The sequence below is a fragment of the Chiloscyllium punctatum genome, chromosome 2, assembly GCF_047496795.1.
Source record: "Chiloscyllium punctatum isolate Juve2018m chromosome 2, sChiPun1.3, whole genome shotgun sequence".
Lineage (NCBI taxonomy): Eukaryota > Metazoa > Chordata > Chondrichthyes > Orectolobiformes > Hemiscylliidae > Chiloscyllium > Chiloscyllium punctatum.
The window spans coordinates 111,345,111-111,364,877 of record NC_092740.1 but is presented as its reverse complement, the minus strand read 5'-3'; the positions used below and the strand labels follow the sequence as shown (position 1 = coordinate 111,364,877).

Here is a 19,767-nt window from a genome sequence, read left to right as displayed (position 1 = left end):
AATATAAAACTGGTTTTCCTATATTAACAAACACTCTGGCTTTTCTTTCAAGTTTTTGAAAAGCCTTTTTAACATGAGCAGAGAGCCAGCTGTCCCACCAATGAGTACTGAAATACAGCAGACCTAACAACAGCGGGTATCATTTGTGTGATCAGAGATTGATGCAGAGTTCTCATTGCTGCAAGCAAATACCTTGTTTCAAACTGATACATTATCAGAGCTCAGTCCATGAATACATTTTATGAACCAGTACAGGTCCGAACACAAATATCTGCTTCCAGCATAGTTTTTCTTAACCATCATATTTTCCACTTTTAACTTTATCCCAGAAAGCTAATAGTGGCGCAGTATGCTTTTACTATTTTTTGTATATTTACTTCTTAGTGGTGTTTAAAAAGCAACTGTTTTAACACAATAATGAAACACAAGAAAAGTCAAGAGCATTTGCAGTGATAAGGTCTACATCATCTTTGTTGATCAGGATTTTTTTTCCTCATGAGTCTGAAAGGAGTCACCTTCTGTCCAGATTCATTCGTATTCTGAGACTACTTTGATTAGAAATAGATATGAACGGAGGACATGCAAGACGGACTGGAAAAATACAATTTTTTGTGACTATAAACAAGCGCTGACAAACCTCATGAATAGAAATAAAAGTCATACTCATATTTCATTGGCTCCTCAGAATATTGTGACACTAACAGTCATTTTGGCTTTTAAAAATCACCAAAATATTAATCTACGAATACGTTTCTATTTCAACTTAAGGCTGTACTCTGAAGATCTGGCTGCTGACTTTGCTTTGTAAAGTCTGGAGTATAAGCCTTTGTGATGTGACATCTCAAGCTTAAAACTTCATTGTCAAAAAGTTGAACAAACATTTCCAGCTCAAGAGGAACTCAGGTATACATGAGTATAAAAGTCCAAATAATAGCATTTCTCACCTACGGTGCTGTACCTAGAGTGATTAACAGTGTTCATTATTGCAAATGAAATTGACATACAAATCTATCATTTTGAGCATGGAGCTGTTTAAAAAGCTAGTTTGTTATTTCATCATCATTGCATTTTTCAGGATGCAAATGTACCGAAAATTCTCTGGAACCTTTTGATTAGTTTTGAAGTGCCGTCACTGTTCCAATATAGAAAGTACAGTCGTAGATTTGTGGACAGCACGTGTCATAAATAGATAATTGACAATAAACAGGGAGCAGTCCTTACTATCTCCAGTCTAATCAGCAGGATGTGACCAGCAGTGGCCCACATGATCTGTGTTGAAAGTTCAATCATTTACCATTTTTATGGACGTTTGTGATGGGACAGAAAGATATCTGTCCATGTTGACCATCATAAAAAGACAAGAGCAGTGAAAGCTGTGCCAATGGAATCATCAAATTACATAGAGATACTAATTGATTCAGCAAAAGGATAGAATTGTAGTAAATGGATTTCAATGCAAACAAGTGAGTGATTTTCAATTATGGAGCTCCAAAAGTAGAACAGAAAGCAGAACTGGTGCAAATATCAGGCAATGGCTTTGAGTGGCAAAATTGCAGAGTGCAGGGAAAAATGAACTGAACTATTCACAAAATTACATTATCAAACTAAAAGTCTTCAGTAACAGAAATGAGAAGTTGGGATCTACTTATGTGTCCACATAGGTTGACAGACATATAGATTGCTACATGTTAATACTGCAGTTTCTTCCAACACAGCATATTTACATTCCTCATTCTGTTTATGCAACAGTTATATTGACTTGTGCATTTACATGATTATTCCAAAATTGTGAACAAGTAATACGTAAATACATAATCTAATTAAGCCCATTCAATGCTAATGATTACTAGTTGTCTAAAGTATGCATTAAATTATCCATTAACTGTTACAGCAATATAACAGTTCTCCACATGATCCATAATTACATGTTATAATGTGTATTTGTTTTCAGCTTGTCATAGAAAACAAAGCAGAAGTAGGCCATTCAACCCCTCGAACCATTCAATATGATCACAGCTAATCAAGCTCAATTCCCCAATCCCACCCTCCCCACATAGTCCCTTGATCCATTTACCCACAAAAGCTATATCTACTCTCTCGTTGAAAACACACTGTTTTGCCCTCAACCACTTTCTGTGGTAGTGAATTTCACAGGCTCACCACTCTCTGGGTGAATAAATTTCTCCTTATCTCAGGCCTAAAATGTTTACCCTTTTAAACTATGATTCCTCATTCTGGACTCCTTACAGCATTGGGAACATTTTTCCTGCATCTATTCTGCCTAATTCTGCTATAGTTTACTAGGTTTCTATGAGATGCCCCCTCTTTCTTTTAGACTCCAGCAAATACAATCTCAACCGACTCAGTCTCTCCTTATACATCAGTGCTGCTAACCCAGGAACCAATTTGGCAAACATTTGTTGCACTCTCTCCATCACAGGAGCATTCTTCCTCAGACATGGAGACCAAAACTGCGCTATATTCCAGGTGTAGCCTCATATACGGTTGTACAATTGCAGCAACGTGTATTTGAATCCTCTCGATATGAAGGCCAACATACAGGCTTACTTTCAGCAAAAGGTCATCTAGTCCTCATTGAACATTCCCTTCTCTCAGATTACAGCTATTCCAATAATAACCTGATTTCCTATTTTGTTGTATCATATTTGATACTTTCACATTTATCCATATTGTACTGCCATTTACCCCTTCTCTCAGCCTGTCCAAATCATACTGTAACATTTCTGCATCCTCCTCACAGCTCATCCTTCCAGCCACCTTTGTGTCATTGCAAATTTTGAAATATTACATTTAGTTCCCTCATCTAATCATTGATATACATTGTGAATAGTTAGAACCCTAGTTTGATCCCTCTGGTACCACATAAGTCACAGCCTGCCTTTCAGAAAAAGGTCCAATTCGGTTTCCTCTCTGCTAACCAATTTTCTATCCATTTCAATACACTACCCTCAATTCCATGTATTTTAATTTTACACATTTTTTGTGGGACTTTGTTGAAAGCTTTCTGAAAGTCCAAATAAACCACATTCACTGCCTCTCCCAATCAACTCGATGAGTTACATTGTCAAAGAATTCCAGTAGATTTGATTTTCCTTTTAGATTAGATTCCCTACAGTGTGGAAACAGGTTCTTTGGCCCAACTAGTCCACACCAACCCTCCGAAGAGTAACCCACCCAGACCCATTCCCTCAAACTAATGAACCTAACTCTACAGGCAACTTAGCATGGCCAATTTACCTGCACCTGCACATCTTTGGACTGTGGGAGAAAACCGGAGCACCTGGAGGAAACCCACGCAGACACGGAGAGAATATGCAAACTCCACACAGACAGTTACCTGAGATTGGAATCGAACCCAGGTCCCTGGCGCTGTGAGGCAGCAGTGCTAACCACTGAGCCACTGTGCTTTTGTAATTCCATGCTGCCTGTGCCTGATTCTAATATTGCTATCTAAATGCTCTGCTATAAAATCAGTGATAATGGACTCAGGCATTTCCCTCATGACTCGCTGTTCCGTAATTCCCTGTTTACTCTCTACCTCCCTTTTTAAATAGTGGGATGATATTAGCTACCCTCCAATCTTTAGGAACTTTTCCAGAGTCTGAGGAATCTTGGAAGACAACCACTGCATCCATTATTTCTAGAGCCACTTTCTTAAGACTTATTAGCCTGCATTCCATCAATGTCTCCATTATCATTCCTCTAATTATACAGATTTGCTTCTGGTACTCCCTCTCACTAAACCGGCATTCCTTATCTTTTCTGGTACATTACTTCTGTCTTCACAAAGGTGGTCACAAGAATGAATTTACATCGTCAACTATTTCTTTATTTCCCATTATAAATTCCCCAGGTTTCTGACAGTAAATGGGCTTACATTAGTTTTCATCAACCTTTCTCTCTTTACACACCTATAGAAACTTTTACAGTCAGTTTTGATGTTCCCTGCTCACATACTCTCATACCCTAATTTTTCCTTCTGAATCAATCCCTTGGTTCTCCTTTGCTGACTTCTAAACTGTTCCCAATGCTCAGGTCTACTGTCTTGCTAACTTGTTTTTTGCACTTAATACTAACTCTAATTTCTCTTTTAAGCCATGATGTGCTCATTGTTCTCTTTGCACTACTGCACAAGACAGGAATAAACAATTCTTGTAGTTTACCCATTCGCTCTTTGAATGTTTGCCTTTGCCATTGCCTATCCAGTGTTATTCCTTTCAGAAACATTTCACAATTCACCATAGCCAACTCAAGCCTCATATCATCACAGTTTCCCTTATTATGATTCAGGTCTCAGAATCAACTACCTCACACTGTCTTGTGAGAAGCATCGAGTAAGAATCCATAATCAGTATCATCATATTTTACTTTTCCACATGAAACAAATCTAATTGTAAATGCAGGATTTTTATTCAAACGACAATATAGTAAAGATGTTTAACATTCATCTTCAACTGTTAATGGAGAGGAAGTTTGAATACACGTCAGACTTTTCATGATAGATAGTGTACAGAGGAAGTATTTCCTGTGATATGGAGATTTGAACGGGGGCATGATATAAAAATTAAGAGAGGGGTGTTTCTGGAGTCATATCAGGAAACATAATTATATATGAACATGGAACATAGAACAGTGCACTACAGCAAAGGAACATGCCCTTCAACTGGTCACATCCATGGCAACCATGATGCCAATCTAAATTATTCTCATCTGCCTGCACATGGTTCATATCTCTCCCTTCCCTATCTGTTCACTTATCTGTCCAATGCCTCTTCAACATTGCTATTGTATCAGCTTCTACAACTTCTTGAGCAGCGCTTACTCGACACCTGCCACCATCTCCATAAAAAACTTGCTTTGTACATCTCCTTTCAACTTAACCCCTCTGACCTTAAATCAAAGCCCTCTAGTATTTGGCATTTCCACCCTGGGAAAAAGACTCCAACTATCCACTCTATCATGCTTCTCATAATTTTGAATCCTTCTATCAAGTCACCCCTCAGCCTCTGACACATTAGCGAAAAAAATTTAAATTTGTCCAACCACTCCTTGTAGCTAACACTCTCCATTCTAGTCAACATACCTGATGAACCTCTTTTGCACCATCTACAAAGCCTCCATATCTTTCTTCTAGTGTGGTGACCAAAACTGCATACAAATCTGCAAATGTGGCCTAAATGATAGAGCTGCAACATAACTTGTCAACTTTTATACTCAGTGCTGTGACCAATGAAGGTAAGCATGCCATATGCCTTCATAATCTCCTATTCACTTGTGTTGCCACATTCTGAGAACTATGGGCTTGCATTCCAAGATCCTTCTGTATATCAATGCTCCTAAGGGTTCTGCCATTTACTGTAAACTATAGTCTTGTACTTGTCCTCTCAAAATACATCATCTCATACATGTCTGAATTAAACTCCATCTGCTATTTCTCTGCCTAGATTTCCAACTGATCTATATCCTGCTGTATCTTTGAGAACTTTTCTCACTATCCACAACTCAACCAATTTTCATGTCATTTGCAAAATTTCTAATCAGACCACTTGCATTTTCATCCAAATCATTTGTATGTATTATAATCAACAGAGGCCCCAGCACTGACCCTTGCAGAACATCATTGATCACAGATTTCCAGTCAGAAAAAAACACTCCTCTATGAATACCCTGTCTTCAATGACCAAGCCAAATTTGTATCCAACTTACCAACTCATCATGGATCCCATGTGATTTAATCTTCTGGACCAGCCTCCCATGAGGGATGCTGTTAAATGCTTTATTGAAGTCCAGGCAGACAACACCCTCTACTCTACCCTCAGTCATCTTTATCACTGCCTCAAAAACTTCACCAAACTTATCAAACAAGACCTCCTCGGCACAAACTCATGCTGATTATCCTGAATAAGTCAATTATTTTACAAATATGAGTAAATTCTGTCACTAAGAAATTTCTTCAATAATTTTCTTATTGCTGATGTAAGGCTGCCTGGCCTTTAATTTCAGAGAACATTCCTGTTGCTCTTCTTAAATAAGGGAATAACATTGGCTATTCTCCAGCCTTCTGGGACCTCAGCTGTGACTAAAGGGGACATAAAGATTTCTGTCAAAACGCCAGCAATCTTTCTTTGCTTCCCTCAGTATCCAAGGATAGACCCCTTCAGGCCCTGGGGACATGTGTACTGTGATGTTGTTCAATGCACCCAACATTTCCTACTCCTTAATAACGACATGCCCTAGAATATCAACAAACCATTCCCTAATCCATGTCCTTCTCCTTCGCGAATACCAATGTGAAGTACTCATTAAGGGCCTCACTCACTTCCTTTGGCTTCTTCCATGCAACAATTCCCTCCTTTATCCTTGAGTGGACATACTCTTTCCCTCGTTACTTTCTTCTTCCTAATATATGTATTGACAACCTTGGGATTCTCCTTAATTCTACTTGCCAAGTACATTTCATGGCCCCTTTCAGCCTTCCTAATTTCTTGTTTCCTGCTTTGTTTATATTCCTCAAGGATCTGATTTCAGCTTCCTAAACCTTTCGTCTGATTCATTTTTCTTTTTGACTAAAATTTCAACGCCTCTTATCATTCAGGGTTGCTGAATCTTGCCATCCTTATCTTTCCTCCTCCCAGGAAAATACTGGTCATGAATTCTGATCAACTAATTTTTAAAAGGTATGTTTGATGTCAAATTACCCTCAAGCTGCTGCTCCTTATCTAATTTTTTCAGTTCCTGACTAATACTTCTGCAACGAGCCTTCTCTTAATTTAGTACGTTCACCCAAGGACCAGTCTTAACTTTATCCATAACTGTTTTAAAACTTATGGAATTGTGATCACAATTTCCAAAAAGCTCACTCACTGAAAGTTCAATCATCTGGCCAGGCTTATTTCTCAATACAAGGTCTAGAATGAGCCCTTCCCGAATTAGACTATCCACATATTGTTTCAAGAAACGCTCCTGGATGTATTGAAAAATTTCTGTCCCATTTCAGCCCTTTCAAGTAAGGGAGTCCCAATCAATATTGGGGAAATTAAATATCACCCACTACAACATACTTGTTTTTACGTTTTTCCATGATCTACCCATATATCTCTGCCTCTATCTCCTGCTGGCTACTGGGAGACTGAATTGTAGAACCCCATCAAAGTGATTGTACCTTTCCTATTCCTGAGTTCTGTTCCTGGCCTTGCTGGATGACCCCCTCTAAGGTGTTTTTTCTGACAGCAACTGTGACATTCTCCTTCGTCAGTGATGCTATTTCCCACCTCTTGTACACCCCTGTCTATCACGCTTGAAACATCTGAATGCTGGAATGTTGAGCTGTCAGATAGTACAGTTGAATACATGGACAAAGTGAGGACTGCAGATGCTGGAGACGTTTCAGGCATAAGCCTGAAGAAGGGCTTATGCCTGAAATGTCGATTCTCCTGCTCCTCGGATGCTGCCTTGCCTGCTGTGTTTTTCCAGCACCACATTTTTCAACAGTTGAATACATGGCCAAAGAGCTGGTGTAGGAAGGAGGGCTTCAGATATTAGGATCATGAGATCATTTCCTGAACAAGAAGGGCAGGTTGTACCTAAACTATACCAATATCCTTGCAGGGAGGTTTACTTGAGAGGGTTTAAACTAGTGTAGCGGGGGTTGGAACCAAAGCGGTGCATCACCTTGTGGGATGATTGAGAAGAAGGTAGAGGCTAAGTCAAGTAAGTCCAGTACGAAGAACAGGCAGGGCCCAGTCAATGAATATGGTGTGAGTGGTAGTCTGAAGTATATTAACTTTAATATAAGAAGTATAAACATTAAAGCAGATGAATTTAGAGCCTGGATTACTACACAGAATTCCATATTGTAACCATTACAGAAACTTGGTTGAGAGAAGGGCAGGACTGGCAGCTCTTAGCTCAAAGCTTTACCTGTTACCCTCCTTGTATTAAAGTCTAGTTGAACCTTTGGTGTGACTACACCCCTGAAACCCTTACCTACAAAACATTCTGCCTCTTGAAAGTTGCTTAGTGAGTCCAATGTGCCACTCCAGTGGATCCATGCAGTTTGAGGGGAGCTGCAGGTGGATACATTTCCTACAATGGGGATTTAAGGCAGAAATTCAGGGGGCTAGGATGGAAGCTTAGAGCTAGGATGAACAGAGTTGTTGTCTCTGGTTTGTTGCCCGTGCCACATGCTTGTGAGGCAAGGAATAGGGAGAGAGAGGAGTTGAACACGTGGCTACAGGGATGGTGCAGGAGGGAGAGTTTTGGATTCTTGGATAACTGGGGCTCTTTCTGGGGTAGGTGGGACCTCTACAAGCAGGATGGTCTTTATCTGAACCAGAGGGGTATCAATATCCTGGGAGGGAAATTCGCTAAGGCTGTTGGGGTGGGTTTAAACTAATCCAGCAGGGGGATGGGAACCAAAATTGTAGTTCGAGTATAGAAAAGGTTGAGAGTAGGGAGGTCTGAAATCAAGTTTCAGGGATGCAAGATGGCACCGGCAAGCAAGAAGTTGGTTTGAAGTGTGTCTACTTCAATGCCAGGAACATCTGGAATAAGGTGGGTGAACTTGCAGCATGGGTTGGTACCTGGGACTTTGATGTTGTGGCCATTTCGGAGACATGGATAGAGCAGGGACAGGAATGGTTGTTACAGGTTCCAGGATTTAGATGTTTCAGTAAGAACAGAGAAGATGGTAAAAGAGGGGTGGTGTGGCATTGTTGGTCAAAGACAGTATTACAGTTGCAGAAAGGATGTTTGGGGACTCATCAACTGAGGTAGTAGTATGGGCTGAGGTTAGAAACAGGAAAGGAGAGGTCACCCTGTTGGGAGTTTTCTATCGGCTTCCGAATAGTTCCAGAGATGTAGAAGAAAGGATAACAAAGATGATTCTCGATAGGAGTGAGAGAGACAGGGTAGTTGTCATGGGGGACTTCAACTTTCCAAATATTGACTGGGAACACTATAGAACGAGTACTATAGATGGGTCAGTTTTTGTCCAGTGTGTGCAGGAGGGCTTCGTGACACAGTATGTAGACAGGCCAACAAGGGGCGAAGCCACATTAGATTTGGTGCTGGGTAATGAGCCCGGCCAGGTGTTAGACTTGGAAGTAGGTGAACACTTTGGTGACTGTGATCACAATTCTGTTATGTTTACTTTAGTGATAGAAAGGGATAGGCGTATATCACTGGGCAACAGTTACAGCTGGGGGAAAGGCAATTACGATGCGATTAGGCAAGATTTAAGAAGCATAGGATGGGAAAGGAAACTGCAGGGGATGGGCACATTCGAAATGTGGAGCTTATTCAAGGAAAAGTTCCTATGTGTTCTAGATAAATATGTACCTGTCAGGCAGGGAGGAAGCTGTAGAACGCGGGAGCCGTGGTTTACGAAGAAAGTGGAACCTCTGGACAAGAGGAAGAAGGCTTATGTTAGCATGAGATGTGAAAGCTCAGTTAGGGCGCTTGAGGGTGACAAGGTAGCCAGGAAAGACCTAAAGAGAGAGCTCAAAAGAGCCAGGAGGAGACATGAGAAGTTGTTGGCGGATAGGATTAGGGTAAACCCTAAGGCTTTCTATAGGTATTTAAAGAATAAAAGAATGATGAGAGTAAGATTAGGGCCAATCAAGGATAGTAGTGGGAAGTTGTATGTGGAGTCAGAGGACATAGGGGAAGCACTTTATGAACATTTTTCAACAGTATTCACTCTAGAAAATGACAATGTTGTCGAGGAGAATACTGAGATACAAGCTACTAGACCAGGTGTGATTGAGGTTGACAAGGAAGAGATATTAGAAATCCTGCAGAGTGTGAAAATAGATAAGTCCCCTGAGCCGGATGGGATTTATCCTAGGATCCTCTGGGAAGCCTGGGAGGAGATTGCCGAGCCTTTGGCGTTGATCTTTAAATTGTCATTGTCGACAGAAATAGTGCCAGAAGACTGGAGGATAGCAAATATGGTTCCCCTGTTCAAGAAGGGGAGTAGAGACAACCCTGGTAATTATAGACCAGTGAGCCTTACTTCAGTTGTTGGTAAAGTGTTGGAAAAGGTTATAAGAGATAGGATTTATAATCAGCTAGAAAAGAATAATTTGATTAGGGATAGTCAGCACGGTTTTGTGAAGGGTAGGTTGTGCCTCACAAACCTTATTGAGTTCTTTGAGAAGTTGACCAAACAGGTAGATGAGAGTAAACCGGTTGATGTGGTGTATATAGATTTCAGCAAGGTGTTCGATAAGGTTCCCCACAGTAGGCTATTGTACAAAATGCGGAAGAATGGGATTGTGGGAGATATAGCAGTTTGGATCAGTGATTGGCTTGCTGAAAGAAGACAGAGGGTGGTGATTGATGGGAAATGCTCATCCTGGAGTCCAGTTACCAGTGGTGTACTGCAAGGGTCGGTGTTGGGTCCACTGCTGTTCATCATTTTTATAAACGCCCTGGATAAGGGCATAGAAGGGTGGGTTAGTAAATTTGCAGACAACACTAAGGTCGGTGGAGTTGTGGAGAGTGATGAAGGATGTTGTAGGTTACAGAGAGACATAGATAAGGTGCAGAGCTGGGCTGAGAGGTGGCAAATAGAGTTTAATGCGGACAAGTGTGAGGTGATTCACTTTGGTTGGAGTAACTGGAATGCAAAGTACTGGGCTAATGGTAAGATTCTTGGTAGTGTAGATGAGCAGAGAGATCTCGGTGTCCAGGTACACAGATCCTTGAAAGTTGCCACCCAGGTTGACAGCTTTTATCAATAGAGGGATCGAGTTCTGGAACTATGAGGTTATGCTACAGCTGTACAAAACTCTGGTGCAGCCACACTTGGAGTATTGTGTACAGTTCTGGTCACCGCATTATAAGAAGGATTTGGAAGCTTTGGAAAGGGTGCAGAGGAGCTTTACTAGGATGTTGCCTGGTATGGAGAGAAGGTCTTACGAGGAAAGGCTGAGGGACTTGAGGCTGTTTTCGTTAGAGAGAAGAAGGTTGAGAGGTGACTTAATAGAGACAAATAAGATAATCAGAGGGTTAGATAGGGTGAACAGGGAGAGCCTTGTTCCAAGTATGGTGACGGCGAGCATGAGGGGGCATAGCTTTAAATTGAGGGGTGATAGATACAGGACAGATGTCAGAGGTAGTTTCTTTACTCAGAGAGTAGTAAGGGTACGGAATGCTTTGCCTGCAACAGTAGTAGATTCGCCAACTTTAAATACATTTAAATCGCCATTGGAGAAGCATTTGGACGTACATGGAATAGTGTAGGTTAGATGGGCTTCAGATTCGTTTGACAGGTCGGCGCAACATCGAGGGCTGAAGGGCCTGTACTGTGCTGTAATGTTCTATGTTGTTCTATAATCATGGTTGTCAGGGATATTTGACTTCTCTCTGATCTTCCACATCTCTGAAGAGGAGCATACCACTCCACTACCTGTCACTACTACTGCCCCATTAACTACTGAATTTAAAACAAAAAGGAAGGCCTTATCTTGTCATGCCCTCATACTACAGAGCGTCCTCAGTCAACAGTAGCACTTTGACCTGCCCTGCTTTTTCCAAGCCACAATCAAATTTTCTAACTGCTCCCTCTCTTTTTTATTTACATACAAAGGATGGGATAAGTTTGGAACACTGTTCACGAATGACAACTGATGCTGCATCAAATCCAAATTTTAATTCTGGGGTAAACTGATGTTATTTTAATAATCCAACAAATTGAAGGGGTACGTAGCAAAAGTGGGAGCACAAAATTAGGTTGCAAGACATTTGCAATCTCAGTGAATGTGGCAGAACAGGGTCATAGACATAAATAGCAGATTTTTGTTTGTATATTCCAGTATACAACACAATGGTAGCAGGGTTCTTGGGGCACAATGTTCCTAACTTTGAACCAGGAGGCCTGGGCTCAAGTCCAACCACATCAGAAGGTGTGTAATAAAACTCTGAACAGGTTGATCAGAAAATATCTAAAGCCACTGGCTGAGGGATGTTGTGGAACAGTGGTATTATCCCTATATCTGGACTAAGAGGTCTGGGTTCATGCCTAACCTTGATGCTCCAGAAGTGTACAATAACATTCCTGTACAGACGGAAATCAGATATTTCGTTGTGGCAATTGTGTTGGTTATTATTTACTGGAATGTTTGGTAGTTAATGATGAAAGCAATGAAAACAACAGATCTGTCTTTTCATTAAAAAACTGAAATTTGCCACCGAAACCTAAGCTTTTCAGGCAAGTGATTGCTTTTTCTTGTACTGTGCAAACCACTGAAAACTGCAAGTGAACTGAGCTGTATGTCATAATATTCAGTTACTTGAGTAATCAAAATGAACAAGTGTCACAGCATTACAGTTGCAGCTAAGTGAACAAATCAGTCAGAGAAATTAATATGGACTGAGAGTGTGTGTGTGTACGCGCACGCATGAACTGAAAGTTACAAAGCTGGATTCCCTTTGTTATGAGTAGTGGGAAGTTGGAATACTGCACAGTAGTGGCATTAAATTTGAGGAATGAGGTTGTGAGATTGAGCTCCAGTCAGGCCAGCTGAGCTGTCCAGTAGACAGCTACAAGGGCTAATGATTGCTGAGGCAGGCTTTTGAAAAAGCAGATCATTATGCTGTGAGATTCATTCTGGTTATTATGAAAACAGATTAGCCCTTTAGTCCTCAATTCTTACACATCCCCGAGCAAGAGTTAAGGAGACAACAGGATGAGAAAAACAGAAGCTGGTTTAAAAAAGTGCAGGTCAATCTGCTAAAGTGCACGATTCATTAACATGAATTTGCTGTAACGCGACTGACAGATTGGGAATCGTGTTTCGAAAGGCAGTGATCATAATACGATTGAATTTACTCTGCAATTTGAGAGGGATAAGATAGAATCAGAGGTACCAATATTACAGCGGAATAAAGGCAACTATAGAAGCATGATGGAGAAGCTGGGTAGAATTGACTGGAAGACAGTGGAACAGACAGTGGCAGGAGTTTCTTGTGTAATTCAAGAGACACAGTAAAGATTAATTCCAAGGAAAAAGAAGCACGGTAGAAGGAGGATGAGGCAGAGCTGAAAATGTGTTGCTGGAAAAGCACAGCAAGTCAGGCAGCATCCAAGGAACAGGAGAATCGACGTTTCGGGCATAAGCCCTTGTTCAGGAATCTTCAGGAGGATGAGGCAACCAAGGCAGGATAGGGAAATCATGGATAGCAGAAAGCAAAAGAGAAAGCATATGATTTGGCGAAGGGTGATGGAAAACTAGAGGATTGAGAAGCTTATGAAGACCAACAGAAGGCAACAAAATAAAAAGGACAGAGAAGATTAAATATGAAGGTAAGCTAGCCAGTAATATAAAGGAAGACTGTTTGAGTTTCTTCAGATATATAAAGGGCAAAAGAGATGCAAAAGTGGACATTGGGCTGCTGGAAAATGACATGGGAGAGATAGTAGTAGGGAACAAGGAAATGTCTGATGAACTGAATAATTATTTTGTGTCATTCTTCACAGTAGAAGACACAAATAATTAAAGAGAGTGACAAGGCAGATCTGAGTATGGTGGCCATTACAAAGGGGAAGGTGCTAGAAAAGCTGAATGGCCTGAAAGTGGATAAATCACCTGGACCAGATGGACGACACACCAGAGTTATCAGGGAGATAGGTGAAGAGATAGCGGAGGTGTTAGTGGTGATCTTTCAAGAATCGCTAGAATCAGGGAGAGTCCCAAGTACTGGAAAGCCACTAACATGACGCCCCTGTTTAAAAAGGGAGTAAGGCAAAAGATGGAAAATTACAGACCAATTAGCCGGACTTCGTTTGTGGGTAAGATCCTGGAATTCACTGTGAAGGATGAGATTTCTGAATATTTGGAAGTGTTTGGCAAAAAGGGCAAAGTCAGCATGGTTTCATCAAGGGGAGGTCAATGCGGACAAAGTTGCGAGAATTCTTTAATTAAGTAGTGAACAGGTTAGACCAAGGAGAGACAATGTATGTTATCTACCTGGACTTCAAGAAAGCCTTTGACAAGGTGTTGCACAGGAGGCTACTGAGTAAGATAAGGAACCGTGATGTTAGAGACAAGGTGTTAACATAAATAGTAGCTGGCTCTCTGGCAGAAGCAGAGAATGAGGATAAAAGGGTCCTTCTCATGATGGCAGTTGGTGACAAGTGGAGTTCCACAAGGCTCAGTGTTGGAACCACAACTTTTCACTTCATACATTAACAATCTAGATGAAGGAACTGAGGGCATTCTGGCTAAGTTTGCAGATGATACAAATATAGGTAGAGGGACAGGTGACATAGAGGTTGCGGGGAGGCTGCAGATGGATTTAGACAGATTAGTAGAGTGGGTAAAGAAGTGGCAGGTGGAGTACAATGTGGGAAAGTGAGATCATGCACTTTGGTAGGTTAAATAGAGGCATGGACTATTTTCTAAATGGAGAGAAAAAAAATCAGAAGTGTGAATTGCAAAGAGAGTTGGAAGTTCTAGTCCAGGATTCTCTCAAGGTAAACTTGCAGGTTGAATCAGTAGTTAGGAAGGCAAATGCAACAATGGTATTTATTTTGAGAGGACTTGAATAGAAAAGCAAGGATGCACTTCTGAGGGTCTATAAGGTTCTGGTTAGACCACGTTTTGAGTTATGTGTGCAATTTTGGGCCCCATGTCTTAGGAAGAATTTATTGGCCCTTGGAGTGTGTTCAGAGGAAGTTCATGAAAATGGTCCCAGGAATGAAAAGCTTAACATATGAGGAACATTTGAGGACTCTGGGTCTATACTCGATGTTAGAAGGATGAGGGGGGATCTAATTGAAACATACAGAATATTGAATGGCCTGGACAGAGTAGAGTCTGGAAAATGTTTCCATTGGTAGGACAGACTGGTTCCCGAGAGCACAGCCTTATAGTAAAGGGAAGACCACTTACAATGGAGATAATGAGCAACTTCTGCTGCCAAAGAGTGGTGAATCTATGGAATTCATTGCCATAGTCAGCTGTGGAGGCCTGATCATTGAGTATATTTAAGACTGAGATACATAGGCTCTTGAGTATCAAGAGCTCAAGGTTTATGGGGAGAAAACAAGAGAATATGGCTGAGAAACTTATCAGCTATGATTGAATGGTACAGCAGACTCAATGGGCTGAATGGTCTAATTTATCCTCCTATGTCTTAAGGTCTAAACTGCGAACTTTTAAAATGTGTGTTGGCTGTAATGTGATTACATTGCTAACACTTCAAAGGATTGTTTCTAAAGCACAATTTTTCTATAAAGCAGGGTTGCACATGGAGCAAACCATAGTTTTATAGAAGAACTACCTGCAGCCATTCAGTCATCACAAGACACTTATTGTAAACACATAAAAGTGCCAATTGTCCAGACATACCAAAGCATCAATGGCAGAAACTGCAAGCATTTGAAACCAACATTGTGTGAATAAACATTGTGCAATGGATAGAATAGTTCAGAGAGTCAGAGCTGTCAATCAAGCAATTTTTTTTTGGGACTCCGCTGTTTAAGCAGTCAAATGGATGTCTGGAATCTCAACCAGGAAAGAATAATGAGACTTAATAAAAGCTAAATCTGACTCCATGAAAATAGTGGAACTATGACATCCATATCCCCACAATCAAGTTGGCCAGGTTGAGAGACCGTTAACTTTATAAGTTTTAAAGTTACTATGGTCAAGTGACCATGGTTGCAAAAAAATGGACATTCTGAATTTACCCACAATTAGAGAAATCTGGCCTTACAGAAAATTGCTGAAAATGTGTTGCTGGAAAAGCGCAGCAGATCAGGCAGCATCCAAGGAGCAGGAGAATCGATGTTTCGGGCATGACCCCTTCTTCAGGAGGGCTCATGCCCGAAACGTCGATTCTCCTGCTCCTTGGATGCTGCCTGACCTGCTGCGCTTTTCCAGCAACACATTTTCAGCTCTGATCTCCAGCATCTGCAGTCCTCACTTTCTCCTTACAGAAAATTGACCAAACTAAATTATACAGCAGGTATAAGTACAGAAAACACTGGAAACCAAGATCAAAAAGGGAACAAGCAACAGCCAGACTGAGGGTTGTGTATTAGGGAAGTTACAATCAGGATTCACAGCATCTTGACTTCCAGCCAGTGCCCAAGGATGTGCCCTTTACATCTCCCTGGCAAGGCAATAGTCAAGAGTGTTACCACTACCCCACTGGTTGCTTTGAATCCCACTCATGATCCCATTGGTCAAAGGTCATAGAACTCAAAGGTCCAGTGTGAAGGGGCAAAAGCGTGATGCCACACCCTCAGAAAACCCTAGCAGCAAGACTAAGTGGAAGACTTGCAGCAACCCAAAAGGATCCAGGTGAAAATCCTCACTGACCTGTGAGATCCACTTTCGTGGAAGAGAACCAGCCCTATGCTGGAGAGGAATGAGACACCAGCAACCTCACTCAAACACATGGATCAGTTTGGGTAACATCCTTTCTCAGACAGATAGAGTCAAGTAAAGAGTAAATATTGTTGACAGTGTGGTGCTGGAAAAGCACAGCAGGTCAGGCAGCATCTAGAAGCAGGGGAATCGATGTTTCAGGCAAAAGCCCTTCATCAGGGGTTATGCCTGAAATGTCAATTCCTCTTCTCCTTGGATGCTGCCTGACCTGCTGTGCTTTTCTAGTGCCACACTCTCGACTCTGATCTCCAGCATCTGCAGTGCTGACTTTCTCCAATATCGTGGGAATTTGGGAAACGCTTATATGATGGTTTTAGTAAGGAATACTTTGTTAATAAAAATGAGTGGAATTGCAAACCGAATTCTAAGTCTCTTTGAACATCTCCGTGACGAGGCTTGGGTAAAGTACTTTTAACACATAAATTGTCCAAAACACAGACAACACCTTAACCTTTGTTCAGAAATTATCGCAATGTCTGATGCTAGCTTTGACTGAGTGGCACATGAGTCAAGGCTGGTTTCAAGCATCAGTTCAGAGTTTTGAGCACCCTTCAGCATGGAGAGACTCCTGAAATACTGGAGGTGTTATCCTTCAGATGAGACGTTAAACCCAGGTACTATCAACTAAACATTCCACATGGTGAATTCTCCCTGTGTCCTCGATGACATTTACCTCTCAGTCAATACCACTAAATTGGTCAATTATTTGACTGCAGTTTGTAGGACCCACAAAATACAAATTGGCATTTATGCATGAAAGTAATTAATTTGGTGTAAAACTCTTTGCCATAACATGAAGACATGAAACAGGACAAACAAATACAAGTTGTTAATTGCTTTGAGAAACAACTGGATCGGCAGCACGTTGTACTCCCACAAGAAGGTGGAACAGTTCATCAATTTTAAGAACAACTTCCATCCTGATCTTAAGTTCACTTGGATGATCTCGGACACCACCCTCCACTTCCTGGATCTCTCCGTTGCCATCTCCAGCGACCAGCCCAACACGGACATCAATTTCAAATGCACCAAGTCCCACAGCTACCTGGACTACATCTCTTCCTACATCCACTCCTATAATAACATGATCACTTACTTCAAATTCCTCTGCCTCTACCATATCTGCTCCCAAGAGAGCAATTCCACTCCAGGACATGCCAGATGGCCTATATCCAGGACCACAATTTCCCCTCCCACATGGTCAACAATGCCCTCAAGAGCATCTCCTCCACTTCCCGCACCTCCACCCTTGAATCCCACCCCTCCAACCACAACAAGGATGGAATCCTCCGGTCCTCACCTCCTACCTCACTAACATCCGGATACAGCACATTATCCACCACCATTTCTGCCACCTCCGATCAGACCATAGTACCAGAGATATATTTCCCTCTCCACCCCTATCTGTGTTCTGCAGAGGCCATTCTCTCCCTGACTCCCTCGTTAGGTTCATGCCTCCCATGAACCACTCCTAGCACCCTCCCATGCCACTGCAAGTGTAAAACCTGCATCCACCCTTCTCCCCTCACTTCCGCTCACGCCCCGAAGGAGCTGTTCACATCCAACAGAGATTTTCCTACACATCCACCCATCTCATCTACTGTGTCCGTTGCTCCCGATGTGACCTCCTCTACATCAGGGAGACAGAATGTCAACCCCAGGAGTGTTTCAGGGAACCATCTCTGAAACACAGGCACCCAGCAACCCCACTGTCCTGTGGCTGACACTTCAACTCCCCCTCCCACTGCACCAAGGACATGCAAGTCCTCGGCTCCTCCACTGCTAAATCCAAGTCACCTGATGCCTGGAGGAACAACGCCTCTCTTCCTCCTTGGGACCCTTTAACGACATGGCACCAACATCAACTTCACTAGCTTCCAAATCTCCCCTCCCCCCACCTCATCCCAGATCCAACCCTCCAGCTCGACACCACCCTCTTGATATGTCCCACCTGTCCACTTTCCTTCCCACCTATCCGCTCCACCCTCCCCACCAACCCATCACAATCACCCCCCATCTGCATCCACCTACTGCTTTCCTGGCTATCTTGCCCCCAGTCCCACCCCACCCTCCTATTTATCTCTCAGCCCCCTGTCCCCCAACATGTCTGATGAAGGGCTTATGCCCGAAACGTCAACTCTCCTTCTCCTCAGATGTTGCCTGACTTGCACCACACTTTTCAATTCTGACTCTCCAGCATCTGCAGTCCTCACTTTCTGTCGGGATTGACAGTCCAGCGATATTATCACTAGGCTGATACCTGCCCTTAGCAGAATATGGCAGAACCCTTGGGTAGCATTAGCATACTGGTGGAGCTACGTCTCAACAGTTCCCTGAAAGTGGATAAGGTGGTCAAGAAAGCATATGACATGCTTGCCTTCATTGGTCAGGGCACGAAGTATAAAAAACTGGCAAGTAATGTTGCAGCTATATAGAACTTCAGTTCCACCACATTTGTGATATTGAATACAATTCTGGTTGCTACACTACCAGAAGGATGTCAAGGCTTTGGAGAGGGTAGAGAACAGGTTTACTAGAATGTTGCCTGGTTAGGAGGGTATTAGCTTTGAGGAGAAACTTGGTTTATTTTCAGTTGAACACTGAAGGATGACAGCCAACTCAATAGGCACTTACAAAATTATGAGAAACATGGAGAGAATAGATAGTCCTTTTCCCAACATAGAAATGTCAATTACTAGGGGACTTAAGGTAAAAAGGATTAAGTTTAAAGGAGACGTGCAAGGCAGGAGGGTGGTAAGTGCCTGAAATGCACTGCCAGAAGTGGAGGTGGGGCTGGATGCAATAGAAATGTTTAAGAGGTATCATGATAGATATATGAATAGGCATGGAATAGAGGGATATGGACTGCATTGAGACAAAAGGAGGTATAGTTCGTAAGTTTGCAGATGACACCAAAATTGGAGGAGTAATGGACAGTCAAAGTTATCTCAGATTACAACAGGATCTTGATCAGATGAGCCAATGGGCTGAGGAGTGGCAGATGGAGTTTAATTTAGATAAATATTAGGTGCTACTTTTTGGAAAGGCAAATCAGGGCAGGACTTATACACTTAATGGTGAGGCCCCGGGGAGTGTTGCTGAACGTACAGACCTTGGAGTGTAGGTTCATAGTTCCTTGAAAGTGGAGTCGCAGGTAGGTAGGATAGTGAAGGCAGTGTTTGGTATGCTTTTCTTTATTTGTCAGAGCATTGAATTTAGGAGTTGGGAGGTCATGTTGCAGCTGTACATGACATTGGTTAGGCCACTTTTGGAATATTGTATGCAATTCTGGTCTCCCTCTTATCAGGAGGATATTGCTAAACTTGAGACAGTTTTGAAAAGGTTT

The 19,767-nt window shown here is 42.0% G+C and overlaps 1 protein-coding gene across 25 annotated transcripts in view; it reads right to left on the bottom strand.

Moving 5' to 3' along the window:
* LOC140487787 (receptor-type tyrosine-protein phosphatase delta) overlaps window positions 1-19,767 on the bottom strand; it is a 2,436,480-nt gene that overhangs the window by 20,479 nt on the left and 2,396,234 nt on the right. The window lies entirely within an intron of this gene.